Here is a 15,797-nt window from a genome sequence, read left to right on the forward strand (position 1 = left end):
AGGCGAGGGATGGGGCGGGAAGGCCCCAACGGCTAGACGGAAGAGGCTTCAGGGCCGCCTCGGAATGGTCCAAGCATCGGACGCGCTTGGGGCGACTACCAGTGACAACCCCTCATCCCGCGATGCGTCCGATACGAAGATGGTTCCAAGGCGGCCGAGGAGCCTCACCGCATAGCAATCGGGGTGCGAGGTGGGGGATGCGGCGAGATGGCCCCAACGGCTAGACGGAAGAGGCCACAGGGCCGCGTCGGAATAGTCCAAGCATCGGACGCGCTTGGGGCGACTACCAGTGACAACCCCTTATCCCGCGATGCGTCCGATACGAAGATAGTTCCAAGGCGGCCGAGGAGCCTCACCGCATAGCAATCCGGGTGCGAGGTGGGGGATGCGGCGAGATGGCCCCAACGGCTAGACGGAAGAGGCTGCAGGGCCGCCTCGGAATAGTCCAAGCATCGGACGCGCTTGGGGCGACTACCAGTGACAACCCCTTATCCCGCGATGCTTCCGATACGAAGACAGTTCCAAGGCGGCCGAGGAGCCTCACCGCATAGCAATGGGGGTGCGAGGTGAGGGATGCGGCGAGATGGCCCCAACGGCTAGACGGAAGAGGCCACAGGGCCGCCTCGGAATAGTCCAAGCATCGGACGCGCTTGGGGCGACTACCAGTGACAACCCCTTATCCCGCGATGCATCCGATACGAAGATAGTTCCCAGGCGGCCGAGGAGCCTCACCGCATAGCAATCGGGGTGCGAGGCGAGGGATGCGGCGAGATGGCCCCAAAGGGTAGACGGAAGAGGCTGCGGGGCCGCCTCGGAATAGTCCAAGCATCGAACGCGCTTGGGGCGACTACCACTGCCAACCCCTTATCCCGCGATGCGTCCGATACACAGATAGTTCCGAGGCGGCCGAGGAGCTGGGGGATGCGGCGAGATGGCCCCAACGGCTAGACGGAAGAGGCTGCAGGGCCGCCTCGGAATAGTCCAAGCATCGGACGCGCTTGGGGCGACTACCAGTGACAACCCCTTATCCCGCGATGCGTCCGATACACAGATAGTTCCGAGGCGGCCAAGGAGCCTCACCGCATAGCAATCGTGGTGCGAGGTGGGGGATGCAGCGAGATGGCCCCAACGGCTAGACGGAAGAGGCTGCAGGGCCGCCTCGGAATGGTCCAAGCATCGGACGCGCTTGGGGCGACTACCACTGCCAACCCCTTATCCCGCGATGCGTCCGATACACAGATAGTTCCAAGGCGGCCGAGGAGCCTCACCGAATAGCAATCGGGGTGCGAGGCGAGGGATGCGGCGAGAAAGCCCCAACGGCTAGAGGGAAGAGGCTTCAGGTCCGCCTCGGAATGGTCCAAGCATCGGACGCGCTTGGGGCGACTACCAGTGACAACCCCTTATCCCGCGACGCGTCCGATACACAGATAGTTCCAAGGCGGCCGAGGAGCCTCACCGCATAGCAATCGGGGTGCGAGGCGAGGGATGCGGCGAGAAGGACCCAACGGCTAGACGGAAGAGGCTTCAGGGCCGCCTCGGAATGGTCCAAGCATCGGACGCGCTTGGGGCGACTACCAGTGACAACCCCTTATCCCGCGACGCGTCCGATACACAGATAGTTCCAAGGCGGCCGAGGAGCCTCACCGCATAGCAATCGGGGTGCGAGGCGAGGGATGCGGCGAGAAGGACCCAACGGCTAGACGGAAGAGGCTTCAGGTCCGCCTCGGAATGGTCCAAGCATCGGACGCGCTTGGGGCGACTACCAGTGACAACCCCTTATCCCGCGACGCGTCCGATACACAGATAGTTCCAAGGCGGCCGAGGAGCCTCACCGCATAGCAATCGGGGTGCGAGGCGAGGGATGCGGCGAGAAGGACCCAACGGCTAGACGGAAGAGGCTTCAGGGCCGCCTCGGAATGGTCCAAGCATCGGACGCGCTTGGGGCGACTACCAGTGACAACCCCTTATCCCGCGATGCGTCCGATACACAGATAGTTCCAAGGCGGCCGAGGAGCCTCACCGCATAGCAATCGGGGTGCGAGGCGAGGGATGCGGCGAGAAGGACCCAACGGCTAGACGGAAGAGGCTTCAGGGCCGCCTCGGAATGGTCCAAGCATCGGACGCGCTTGGGGCGACTACCAGTGACAACCCCTTATCCCGCGACGCGTCCGATACACAGATAGTTCCAAGGCGGCCGAGGAGCCTCACCGCATAGCAATCGGGGTGCGAGGCGAGGGATGCGGCAAGAAGGACCCAACGGCTAGACGGAAGAGGCTTCAGGGCCGCCTCGGAATGGTCCAAGCATCGGACGCGCTTGGGGCGACTACCAGTGACAACCCCTTATCCCGCGACGCGTCCGATACACAGATAGTTCCAAGGCGGCCGAGGAGCCTCACCGCATAGCAATCGGGGTGCGAGGCGAGGGATGCGGCGAGAAGGACCCAACGGCTAGACGGAAGAGGCTTCAGGTCCGCCTCGGAATGGTCCAAGCATCGGACGCGCTTGGGGCGACTACCAGTGACAACCCCTTATCCCGCGACGCGTCCGATACACAGATAGTTCCAAGGCGGCCGAGGAGCCTCACCGCATAGCAATCGGGGTGCGAGGCGAGGGATGCGGCGAGAAGGACCCAACGGCTAGACGGAAGAGGCTTCAGGGCCGCCTCGGAATGGTCCAAGCATCGGACGCGCTTGGGGCGACTACCAGTGACAACCCCTTATCCCGCGACGCGTCCGATACACAGATAGTTCCAAGGCGGCCGAGGAGCCTCACCGCATAGCAATCGGGGTGCGAGGCGAGGGATGCGGCGAGAAGGACCCAACGGCTAGACGGAAGAGGCTTCAGGGCCGCCTCGGAATGGTCCAAGCATCGGACGCGCTTGGGGCGACTACCAGTGACAACCCCTTATCCCGCGATGCGTCCGATACACAGATAGTTCCAAGGCGGCCGAGGAGCCTCACCGCATAGCAATCGGGGTGCGAGGCGAGGGATGCGGCGAGAAGGACCCAACGGCTAGACGGAAGAGGCTTCAGGGCCGCCTCGGAATGGTCCAAGCATCGGACGCGCTTGGGGCGACTACCAGTGACAACCCCTTATCCCGCGACGCGTCCGATACACAGATAGTTCCAAGGCGGCCGAGGAGCCTCACCGCATAGCAATCGGGGTGCGAGGCGAGGGATGCGGCGAGAAGGACCCAACGGCTAGACGGAAGAGGCTTCAGGGCCGCCTCGGAATGGTCCAAGCATCGGACGCGCTTGGGGCGACTACCAGTGACAACCCCTTATCCCGCGACGCGTCCGATACACAGATAGTTCCAAGGCGGCCGAGGAGCCTCACCGCATAGCAATCGGGGTGCGAGGCGAGGGATGCGGCGAGAAGGACCCAACGGCTAGACGGAAGAGGCTTCAGGGCCGCCTCGGAATGGTCCAAGCATCGGACGCGCTTGGGGCGACTACCAGTGACAACCCCTTATCCCGCGACGCGTCCGATACACAGATAGTTCCAAGGCGGCCGAGGAGCCTCACCGCATAGCAATCGGGGTGCGAGGCGAGGGATGCGGCGAGAAGGACCCAACGGCTAGACGGAAGAGGCTTCAGGGCCGCCTGGGAATGGTCCATGCATCGCACGCGCTTGGGGCGACTACCAGTGACAACCCCTTATCCCGCGACGCGTCCGATACACAGATAGTTCCAAGGCGGCCGAGGAGCCTCACCGCATAGCAATCGGGGTGCGAGGCGAGGGATGCGGCGAGAAGGACCCAACGGCTAGACGGAAGAGGCTTCAGGGCCGCCTCGGAATGGTCCAAGCATCGGACGCGCTTGGGGCGACTACCAGTGACAACCCCTTATCCCGCGACGCGTCCGATACACAGATAGTTCCAAGGCGGCCGAGGAGCCTCACCGCATAGCAATCGGGGTGCGAGTCGAGGGATGCGGCGAGAAGGACCCAACGGCTAGACGGAAGAGGCTTCAGGGCCGCCTCGGAATGGTCCAAGCATCGGACGCGCTTGGGGCGACTACCAGTGACAACCCCTTATCCCGCGATGCGTCTGATACACAGATAGTTCCAAGGCGGCCGAGGAGCCTCACCGCATAGCAATCGGGGTGCGAGGCAAGGGATGCGGCGAGAAGGACCCAACGGCTAGACGGAAGAGGCTTCAGGGCCGCCTCGGAATGGTCCAAGCATCGGACGCGCTTGGGGCGACTACCGTTGCCAACCCCTTATCCCGCGATGCGTCTGATACACAGATAGTTCCGAGGCGGCCGAGGAGCCTCACCGCATAGCAATCGGGTTGCGAGGCAGATTATTGGGAAGGGAACCCCCTGGGATGCGGCTCAAGCAGTGCCCAAAGGGACTGGAATGCGGAATCACATCGAGAGACCCAAATGCTATACGAGGGCTCAAATCGAATTATCGATTTGGCCACGACATGGACGCATCGGAACGACTACCTTTGCCGAACCACTCGCAATTGCATCCATACCGAAACCAATAGACATTTCCGTTAGAGCCCTCGCATAGCATTCGGGAATCTCGCATGCCCCTCTAAATCGACCAATGCTGGCGCTCAACGAAAATCCGAGCGCTACCACCGTTCGAGCGCCAGCATTGGTCGAGTTAGAGGGGCACGGGGGAGAATGCTCCAGTCAACACCTCCCCTATATAAGTTATTTGTCCGATTCTCGCACAACCGTAGTCTGCCTCGTCGAATCAAACAACGGTCCCAGATTCCGACTTCCGTTCCGTAGAGACCCAAAAGCTAGATGGAGGCTCACAAGAAAGAGAGTCGGCGCATAGCAATCGGGTTTCTCGAACGTTTAGGGACCGAGCTCACTTGCGGATAGGGCAAAATCCGCCAAGCAACCCAAAAGCTAGACGGGGGCTCGAATCGAATCGCCTAGGCGGCCACAACAACGACGTGTTGGATCGACTACCAGTGCCAAACCATTCAGCAAGACTAGTCTGTGTCGAGGCCGGATAGAGATTCTCAGAGAGCGCCCGTATAGCATTTAGGAGACCTGCCGCGTCCCTCACACTCGACAAATGGTGGTGCACGTTTATAAATCCGAGCGATCCCAACCCTTTCAAGCACCAACATCGGTCGAGATAGAGGGGCACGGAGGGGGCTGCGTGAGACAACACAGTCCCCTATATAAGTTATTTGTCCGATTCTCACACATCCGAAGAATGGTCATCAAATCGGACAACAGCCCAAACTTCCGACTTCCGTCCCAGAAAGCCCAAGAGCTATCTAAAACGTTCATGGCCGGAACTCGATCGCGGCTATACCAGTCCGCCAAGCAACCCAAAAGCTAGACTGGAGCTCTAGTCGAATCACCTCTGTGGCCATTGCAAGGACGTGTTGGAGCGACTACCATTGCCGAACCATTCCGCAGGTCGAGTCCATACCAAGGCCGCATAGAGATTCACGATGAGCTCCTGCATAGCAATCAGGAGACTTGCCGTGTCCATCACAATCGATAAATCCTGGTGCAAGATTTTTGCATCCGAGCGCTCCAACCAGTCGAGCACCAGCATCAATCGACATAAACGGGCACGGGGGGAGGATGCTCGAGAACACTACCTCCCCTATATAAGTTATTTGTCCGATTCTCAAGCAGCCGAAGTCTGGTCATCGAATCGGGTCAAAGACCACAACTTCCGACTTTACCCACAATGCAAGTCATCGAATCGAACATCGGCCCCCGAGTCGGACTCCATGCGTATGTCAGGTCATCGGACCCAAATTCCGCCTTCCTGCGCATGGCGGGCCATCAATATCAACTCGGTCATCGGACCCAAACTCCGCCTTTCTGCGCATGGCACGCCTTCAAATCGGTCATCGGACCCAAATTCCGCCTTCCTGTGCATGGCGGGCCATCAACATCAACTCGGTCATCGGACCCAAATTCCGCCTTTCTGCGCATGGCACGCCATCAACTCGGTCATCGGACCCAAATTCCGCCTTCCTGCGCATGGCAGGTCATCGGACACAAATTCAGACCTCGCCAATATGCCTACGTATCGAATCGGTCATCGGACCCAACTTCCGACTTCATCCATACTGTAGGGTCTTTGAGGTTGGCGCGGTGCGCTCAACCCGGGGAGTCGACCCATCGAAGCATACACCTCCCCTATATAAGCTATTTGTCCGATTCCCACACCTGTGTAGTTTGCACCTCTGACCAGGACATCGACCCCAACTTCCGAACTCGACTGCAACGACGGCACCAGCGCCTTGGTGCGCACCTTGCGACGCACAGTCCCAACATTCGCCTTCCTGCACATGGCAGGTCATCGGACCCAAATTCCGACCTCGCGAGTATGCCTACATATCGAATCGGTCATCGGACACAACTTCCGACTTCATCCATACCGTAGGGTCTTTGAGGTTGGCGCGGTGCGCTCAACCCGGGGAGTCGACCCAACGAAGCATACACCTCCCCTATATAAGCTATTTGTCCGATTCCCACACCTGTGTAGTTTGCACCTCCGATCAGGACATCGACCCCAACTTCCGAACTCGCCTGCAACGACCGAACCAGCGCCTTGGTGCGCACCTTGCAACGCACAGTGCCAACATTCGCCTTCCTGCACATGGCAGGTCATCGGACCCAAATTCCGACCTCGCGAGTATGCCTACATATCGAATCGGTCATCGGACCCAACTTCCGACTTCATCCATACCGTAGGGTCTTTGAGGTTGGCGCGGTGCGCTCAACCCGGGGAGTCGACCCAACGAAGCATACACCTCCCCTATATAAGCTATTTGTCCGATTCCCACACCTGTGTAGCTTGCACCTCCGATCAGGACATCGACCCCAACTTCCGAACTCGACTAAAAAGACCGCACCAGCACCTTGGTGTGCACCTTGCAACGCACAGTGCCAACATTCGCCTTCCTGCACATGGCAGGTCATCGGACCCAAATTCCGACCTCATGAGCATACCTACTAATCGAATCGGTCATCGGACCCAACTTCCGACTTCATCCATACCGTAGGGTCTTTGAGGTTGGCGCGGTGCGCTCAACCTGGGGAGTCGACCCATCGAAGCATACACCTCCCCTATATAAGCTATTTGTCCGATTCCGACACCTGTGTAGTTTGCACCTCCGCTCAGGACATCGACCCCAACTTCCGAACTCGCCTGCAACGACCGAACCAGCGCCTTGGTGCGCACCAAAAGTGCGCACTTTTGGAGGGCACTTTTGTGCGCTCCAAAGGTGCGCACTTTTGGAGGGCACTTTTGTGCGCTCCAAAGGTGCGCACTTTTGGAGGGCACTTTTTGGAGGGCACTTTTGTGCGCTCCAAAGGTGCGCACTTTTGGAGGGCACTTTTTGGAGGGCACTTTTCTGCGCTCCAAAGGTGCGCACTTTTGGAGGGCACTTTTTGGAGGGCACTTTTCTGCGCTCCAAAGGTGCGCACTTTTGGAGGGCACTTTTTGGAGGGCACTTTTCTGCGCTCCAAAGGTGCGCACTTTTGGAGGGCACTTTTTGGAGGGCACTTTTCTGCGCTCCAAAGGTGCGCACTTTTGGAGGGCACTTTTGTGCACTCCAAAGGTGCACACTTTTGGAGGGCACTTTTTGGAGGGCACTTTTCTGCACTCCAAAGGTGCGCACTTTTGGAGGGCACTTTTTGGAGGGCACTTTTGTGCGCTCCAAAGGTGCGCACTTTTGGAGGGCACTTTTTGGAGGGCACTTTTGTGCGCTCCAAAGGTGCGCACTTTTGGAGGGCACTTTTGTGCACTCCAAAGGTGCGCACTTTTGGAGGGCACTTTTCCTGCGCTCCAAAGGTGCACACCTAGGTGAGCACCTTCGACCACACCTTGTAGCACACCAAACTCTGACTTTCGACTTCATCCGCAATGCAGGGTCTTTGAGGTTGGCGCAATGCGCACAACCAGGGGAGTCGACCCATCAAACCCAACACCTCCCCTATATAAGCTATTTGTCTGATTCTCATACATGCGTAGCCTGCAGGAGCAATTAGGACATCGACCCCAACTTTCGGCTTCTAAACGAAAACAAGGTCTTTGAGGTTGGTGTAATGCGAACAACTAGGGGAGTCAACCCATCAAACCCAACACCTCCCCTATATAAGCTATTTGTCTGATTCTCATACATGTGTAGTCTACAGGAGCAATTAGGACATCGACCCCAACTTTTGACTTCTTAACGAAAACAAGGTCTTTGAGGTTGACGTAATGCGCACAACCAGGGGAGTCGACCCATCAAACCCAACACCTCCCCTATATAAGCTATTTGTCCGATTCTCATACATGTGTAGCCTACAGGAGCCATTAGGACATTGACCCCAACTTTTGACTTCTTAACGAAAACAAGGTCTTTGAGGTTGGCGTAATGCGCACAACCAAGGGAGTTGACCCATCAAACCCAACACCTCCCCTATATAAGCTATTTGTCTGATTCTCATACATGTGTAGCCTGCAACAACGATTAGGACATCCACCCCAACTTCTGAATTCGTCTGCGTTGACCGCACCAAAGGTGCACGCCTTGGTGCTCACCAAAATCCGACTTCCGACTTCTTCTGCTATGCGGGGTCTTTGAGGTTGGCGCAGTGCGCACAACCAGGGGAGTCAACCCACCGAATGCAACACCTCCCCTATATAAGCTATTTGTCTGATTCTCATACATGCGTAGACTGCAGCAATGATTAGGACATCCACCCCAACTTTTGACTTCTTAAACAAGACAGGGTCTTTGAAGTTGGTGCAGTGCACACAACCAGGGGAGTCGACCCATCAAACGCAACACCTCCCCTATATAAAGCTATTTGTCCGATTCTCATACGTGTAGTCTGCAGCAGCGATTAGGACATCGACCCCAACTTCCGAATTCGTTTGCATTGACCGCACCAAAGGTGCACGCCTTGGTGTGCACCTTGGAGTGCACTTTGGTGCTCACCTCGGTGCACACTTTGGTGTGCACCTCGGTGTGCACCAAAGGTGCGCACCTTGGAGCGCACCAAAGGTGTACACTTTGGAGCGCACCACATAGGGTCTTTGAGAGGTTGGCGCAGTGCGCACACCAAGGTGGGTGTTGAGGTGCGTGCCGAGGTGGGTGGGTGCTAGGGTGCGCTCCATGGTGGGTGCCAGGGTGGGTGCGTGCTAGGGTGGATTCCAAAGAGGGTCATAGGGTGGGTGCCAAGGTGGGTTGGTGATATAGTGGGTTCAAAGGTGGGTACTAGGGTGGGTTCCAAGGTGGGTCACAAGTTGGGTGCCAGGATGCGTGGGTGTTAGGTTGGGTGCCAAGGTGGGCTCCTGCGTGGGTGGGTGCTAGGGTGGGTTTCAAGGTGGACGCGAGGGCGGGTGCCAAGGTGGGTAACAAGTTGGGTGTTAGGATGGGTGAGTGCTAGAGTGGGTGCCAAGGTGGGTGGGTGCTAAGGTGGATGCCAAGGTGGTTCACAGGGTGGGTGGGTTCTAGGGTGAGTTCCAAGGTGGGTCACAGGTTTAGTGCTAGGGTGCGTGTCAAGGCGGGTGTCGAGGTGCCTGGGTGCTAGGGTGTGGATGCCAATGTGGGTCATAGGGTGGGTACTAGGGTGGGCTGCAATGTGGGTGCCAAGGTGGGTAACATGCTCGGTTGGTTCTAAATTGGGTGTCAGGGTGGGTGTGCACCCACCTTGCCCGAGGTGGGTGCCAAGGTGCCAGTGTGGGTGGGTGCTAAGGTGGATGCCAAGGTGGGTGAGAAGGTGGGTGATAGGTTGAGTGGTAGGATGGGTGGGTGCCAAGATGGGTCACAGGGTGGGTGCAAGGGTGGGTAGGTGCTAGGGTTGGTGTCAGGGTGGGTGGGTGCTAGGTTGGGTTCCAAGGTGGGTGCGAGGGTGAGTGTCAAGGTGGGTCACAGGTTAGGTGCTAGGATGGGTGAGTGCTAGGGTGCAAAGGTGCCAGGGTGGGTGCTAGGATGGGTCGATGCTAGGGTGAGTGGCAAGGTGGGTCCACAAGTGTCAAGGTGGGTGCCGAGGTGGGTGCCAACTTGGGTTCCAAGGTGGGTGCCAAGTGGGCGACTGCTATGGTGGATGCCAAGGTGGGTCACGGGGTGGGTGCCAAGTTGCTAGGTTGTGTTCCAAGGTGGGTGCCAACGTGGCTGCTAGGGTGCGTGGGTTAAAGGGTGTGTCACAACGTGGGTGCCAGGATGGGTGCGCACCCACACTGGCCAAGACGGGTGCAAGGTTGGGTTCCAAGCCCGGTCACAGGCTGGGTGCTAGGATGGGTGGGTGCCAAGGTGGGCACCAGGGTGGGTGCACCCACCCTGGCCAAGGTGGGTCACGGGGTGGGTCCTAGGGTGGGTAACAGGGTGGGTACTAAGGTGCGTGCCAAGGTGGGTCATGGGGTGGGTGCCAAGGTGGGCACCAGGGTGGGTGTGCACCAACCCTAGCCAGGGTAGGTCACGGGGTGGTTGTCGGGGTGGGCGTCAAGGAGCCAAGGTGGGTGGCAAGTAGCCAAGTTGCGTGCCAAGGTGGGTGTCGGGGTGGGTGCCAAGGATCCAAGGTGGGTGCCAAGGAACCAAGGTGGGTGTCTGGGTGGGTGCCGAGGTGGGAGCCAGGGTGGGTCCCAAGGTGAGTGCAAAGGTGGGTGCCAGGGTCAAGGTGAGTGCCAATGTGGGTTCCAAGGTGCCAGGGTCAGGGTGAGTGCCAATGTGGGTTCAAAGGTGCTAAGTTGGGTGCGAGGTTGGGTGCGAGGGTGGGTGGGTGCCAAGGTGTGCTAGGTGGAAGCCCGGGTGGGTCGGCATCCCATGGGTGTCGAGTTGGGTGCCTGATGGGTGCTTCTTGTCAAGTTTTAGTCGTCGGGACTCATTTCGAGCCTTAGAGGTCGTTTCTTGTCCGGTTGCCCTGTCTTCGACCTGGGAACCCAATTTTGGTCCTCGGGTCCCATTTTTTTTTGTCTCGCATCCCACTTTTGGCCTGTGGCCTTTTCGGGGTCGATTCTCGTTTTGGGCATCAGAGCATGTTTCTTCTCCTAAAACCCAATATTTGTTTATTAAGTCTCGGAACACATTTTTGTTCTCGTGGACCCATCATGGGTCTTGGAACGCATTTGTGGTCCTTGGGTCCCATTTTGCATCCCGAAACTTGTGTTTTGGTGCTTGATCCCTATTTTGGGTGCCCACCTTGCACCAAGTGCGCACCCGGGGCAAACCGAGCGCCTTGGTGCACCGGGGCAAGATCGAGCGTGCACCCGAGGCGCCCCGAACATGCACCAAGGTGCACTCGGCCCACATGTGAGCGCAGGTCGTTGCGCCCGAGGTGGTGTGTGGGCACCGCGTTGCAGACGGGACACTGCACGCACACGACGCCCCGTCCAGGTGCACGCACGTAGGCCGGGCCGGGTGCACACCCGACGCCCTAGCAAGGTGCGCGCACCCGGGCAGGGCTCACACTTGGCGAACGGGGCGCACTTCGCGAGGGAGGGTGTGCACCTCGACGGGGGTGGGTGGCCGGGGTGGATTCGCACGTGGGTCGCGGTTTGCTAAGTACACACTGCGACAAGCTCATAACGGGTGCGATCATACCAGCGTTAGTGCACCGGATCCCATCAGAACTCCGCAGTTAAGCGCGCTTGGGCCGGAGTAGTACTGGGATGGGTGACCTCCCGGGAAGTCCCGGTGTTGCACCCTTTTTTAGTTTTTCGCCGGGCGTCGCAATGCTATTTGAATAAACCTTTTGCCCGTTTGCGTTCTCGTCGGGGCCGGGCCGGGCCGGGGTGCGCTGCCCGCACTACCGCGCGCGCGGGGGCGACACCGAGCGCGCACCCGAGGCGCCCCGAGCACACAGGCCACGGTGCAACCCGGGCGTTGTGCGCGCACCCCGGTGCGCCCGAGGTGCTGCGCGCGCACCCAGGTGAAATCGGTGTGCACCTCGGCCAGTGCGCGCTCGGTCGAGTCGCGCACGTTGGCCAAGGTGCACGGTGATGTTTCTTACTCTAAGGTTCCGCACCAGACGCCCGGGACAGGTGAGCGAAGCTGGGCGGGGCCGGGTGCGCGGCCGGGGCAGGTGCACGCAGCTGGAGAGAGCTTTGGAGCACACCAGAGGTGCGCACCTTGGAGCACACTTCGGAGCGCACCAATGATGCGCTCCATTCAAAAGTTTCCTGAAAAGGCAAAAAAAGTTGAGATTATAGAATTTCCCACTTGAGAGATTGTAAAAAAAAAAAATTTAAAATGAAGGAAACGCGGGTGCCAAGGTGTGCGCGCCCGGGTGCGCAGCCCAGCCAAGGTGTGCGCACCAAGGCGCCCACCCTGGCGAAGGTGCACGCAAGGTGCGCACCCGAGGCAAACCGGACAATTAACCCAACTTTCGACTTCGCGCGCACCTGCGCACCTTGGAGCGCACTTCGGAGCGCTCCTTGGTGCGCACCAATCTTGGGCACCTCGGAGTGCACCATGGCGCCCACCAAGGTGCGCACCCGGGGCAAACCGAGCTCCGACTTCGTGCGCACCTTGGAGCGCACGAAAGGTGCGCACCATGGCGCCCACCAAGGTGCGCAGCCCAGCCAAGGCGTGCGCATCAAGGTGCGCACCCTGGCGAAGGTGCGCACCCGGGGCAAACCGAGCTCCGACTTCGTGCGCACCTTGGAGCGCACAAAGGGTGCGCAACCCAGCCAAGGTGTGCGCACCCCGGGCAAACCGAGCTCCGAATCGTGCGCACCTTGGAGCACACTTCGGAGCCCTCCTTGGTGCGCACCGATGTTGCGCACCTCGGAGCGCACCCGGGGAAAACAATGCAATTAACCCGACTTTCGACTTCGTGGGCACCTCGGAGCGCTCTCGGGTTCGCACCTCGGAGCACACCGAGGTGCGCACCTTTGATGCGCTGCCTTCACCAATTTCCAGAAAAGGCAAGAAAACATTGAGAAGGTGTGCGCACCGAGGTGCCCACCCTGGCGAAGGTGCACGCGAGGTGCGCACCCGGGGCAAACCGGGCTCCGACTTCGTGCACGCCATGCTGCGCACCTTGGAGGGCCATGGTGCGCACCTTGGAGCACACTTCGGAGCGCTCAATGGTGCCCAACCCAGCCAAGGTGCCCACCGCGGCGAAGGTGCACGCGAGGTGCGCACCCGGGGTAAACCGGGCTCCGACTTCGTGCACGCCGCACCTTGGAGCACACTTCGGAGCGCTCCTTGGTGCGCACCAGGGCGCGCAACCCAGCCGAGGTGCCCACCCCGGCGAAGGTGCACGCGGGGTGCGCACCCGGGGCAAACCGGGCTCCGACTTCGTGCACGCCATGGTGCCCACCGCGGCGAAGGTGCACGCGAGGTGCGCACCCGGGGCAAACCGGGCTCCGACTTCGTGCACGCCGCACCTTGGAGCACACTTCGGAGCGCTCCTTGGTGCGCACCAGGGCGCGCAACCCAGCCGAGGTGCCCACCCCAGCGAAGGTGCACGCGAGGTGCGCACCCGGGGCAAACCGGGCTCCGACTTCGTGCACGCCATGGTGCCCACCGCGGCGAAGGTGCACGCGAGGTGCGCACCCGGGGCAAACCGGGCTCCGACTTCGTGCACGCCATGGTGCCCACCGCGGCGAAGGTGCACGCGAGGTGCGCACCCGGGGCAAACCGGGCTCCGACTTCGTGCACGCCGCACCTTGGAGCACACTTCGGAGCGCTCCTTGGTGCGCACCATGGTGCCCACCAGGGCGCGCAACCCCGCCGAAGGTGCACGCGAGGTGCGCACCCGGGGCAAACCGGGCTCCGACTTCGTGCACGCCGCACCTTGGAGCACACTTCGGAGCGCTCCTTGGTGCGCACCAGGGCGCGCAACCCCGCCGAAGGTGCACGCGAGGTGCGCACCCGGGGCAAACCGAGCTCCGACTTCGTGCACGCCATGGTGCGCACCAGGGTGCCCACCGCGGCGAAGGTGCGCACCCGGGGCAAACCGGGCTCCGACTTCGTGCACGCCGCACCTTGGAGCACACTTCGGAGCGCTCCTTGGTGCGCACCAGGGCGCGCAACCCAGCCGAGGTGCCCACCCCGGCGAAGGTGCACGCGAGGTGCGCACCCGGGGCAAACCGGGCTCCGACTTCGTGCACGCCATGGTGCCCACCGCGGCGAAGGTGCGCACCCGGGGCAAACCGGGCTAGGACTTCGTGCACGCCGCACCTTGGAGCACACTTCGGAGCGCTCCTTGGTGCGCACCATGGTGCCCACCAGGCCGCGCAACCCAGCCAAGGTGTGCGCACCAAGGTGCACGCGAGGTGCGCACCCGGGGCAAACCGGGGTCCGGCTTCGTGCACGCCGCACCTTGGAGCACACATCGGGGCGCTCCCGGGTTCGCACCGGCGTTGCGCACCGTGGTGGGCACCTCGGAGCGCACCGTGGTGGGCACCTCGGAGCACACCAAGGTGGGCAGCGAGGTGCGCACCTTTGATGCGATGCCTTCACTAATTTCCATAAAAGGCAAAAAAAAACGAGATTTTAAAATTTCCGTTTTGAAAGATAGTGAGAAAAAGGGAATGCTGGTGCCATCTTGAGCCCGCCCTGGTGCGCAGCCCAGCCAAGGTGTGCGCACCAAGGTGCCCACCCTGGCGAAGGTGCGCGCCCGGGCAATTAACCCAACTTCCAACTTCGCGCGCGCCAGGGTGGGAGCGCACCCAACAACCGGGCCTGGGAAGAGCCAATGCGAGAAACCCCACCAAACGCTCTGACAAAAAAAGAGGGGGCGCTCCAGTAACCCCGCTTCGGAGCGCACCCTGGGCAAACCCAGCCAGGGTGCCCACCCCGGCCAAGGTGCAGGCGAGGTGCGCACCCGGGGCAAACCGGGCTCCGACAACGTGCACGCCGCACCTTGGAGCACACTTCGTAGCGCTCCCGGGTGCGCACCTCAGAGCACACCAAGGTGGGCAGCGAGGTGCGCACCTTTGATGCGCTGCCTTCACTAATTTCCAGAAAAGGCAAAAAAAAGAGGAGATTTTAAAATTTCCGTTTTGAAAGATAGTGAAAAAAACGGAACGCGGGTGCCATCTTGAGCCCGCCCTGGTGCACAGCCCAGGTAAGGTGCCCACCCTGGCAAAGGTGCGCACCCGGGCAATTAACCCTACTTCCGACTTCGTGCGCGCCAGGGTGGCAACCGGGCCTGGGAAGAGCCAATGCGAGAAACCCCACCAAACGCTCCGACAAAAAAAGAGGCGGCGCTCCAATAACCCCGCTTCGGAGCGCAGCCGGGGCAAACCCAGCCAAGGTGCCCACCCCGACGAAGGTGCACGCGAGGTGCGCACCCGGGGCAAACCGGGCTCCGACAACGTGCACGCAGCACCTTGGAGCACACTTCGAAGCACTCCCGGGTGCCCACCGGCGTTGCGCACCGTGGTGGGCAGCGAGGTGCGCACCTTTGATGCGCTGCCTTCACTAATTTCCAGAAAAGGCAAAAAAAAATGAGATTTTAAAATTTCCGTTTTGAAAGATAGTGAAAAAAACGGAACGCGGGTGCCATCTTGAGCCCGCCCTGGTGCGCAGCCCAGGCAAGGCATGCGCACCAAGGTGCCCACCCGCGGTGCACGCCCGGGGCAAACCGGGCTCCGACTTCGTGCAGGCCGCACCTTGGAGCACACTTCGGAGCGCTCCTTGGTGCGCACCATGGTGCCCACCAGGGCGCACCCGGGGCAAACCGGGCTCCGACTTCGTGCACGCCGCACCTTGGAGCACACATCGGAGCGCTCCCAGGTTCGCACCAGCGTTGCGCACCTTTGATGCGCTGCCTTCACTAATTTCCAGAAAAGGCAAAAAAAAACGATATTTTAAAATTTCCGTTCTGAAAGATAGTGAAAAAAACGGAACGCGG

General features: G+C 60.2%; 1 non-coding gene across 1 annotated transcript; it reads left to right on the forward strand.

Moving 5' to 3' along the window:
• The first annotated feature begins 11,519 nt into the window (after nt 1-11,519).
• On the forward strand, nt 11,520-11,638 carry LOC131866419 (5S ribosomal RNA). Its single transcript, XR_009365032.1, has one exon. It is a non-coding gene; the product is annotated as a 5S ribosomal RNA (ribosomal RNA).
• Nucleotides 11,639-15,797: the final 4,159 nt, after the last annotated feature.

The sequence above is a fragment of the Cryptomeria japonica genome, unplaced genomic scaffold, assembly GCF_030272615.1.
Source record: "Cryptomeria japonica unplaced genomic scaffold, Sugi_1.0 HiC_scaffold_144, whole genome shotgun sequence".
NCBI classification, from domain to species: Eukaryota; Viridiplantae; Streptophyta; class Pinopsida; order Cupressales; family Cupressaceae; genus Cryptomeria; species Cryptomeria japonica.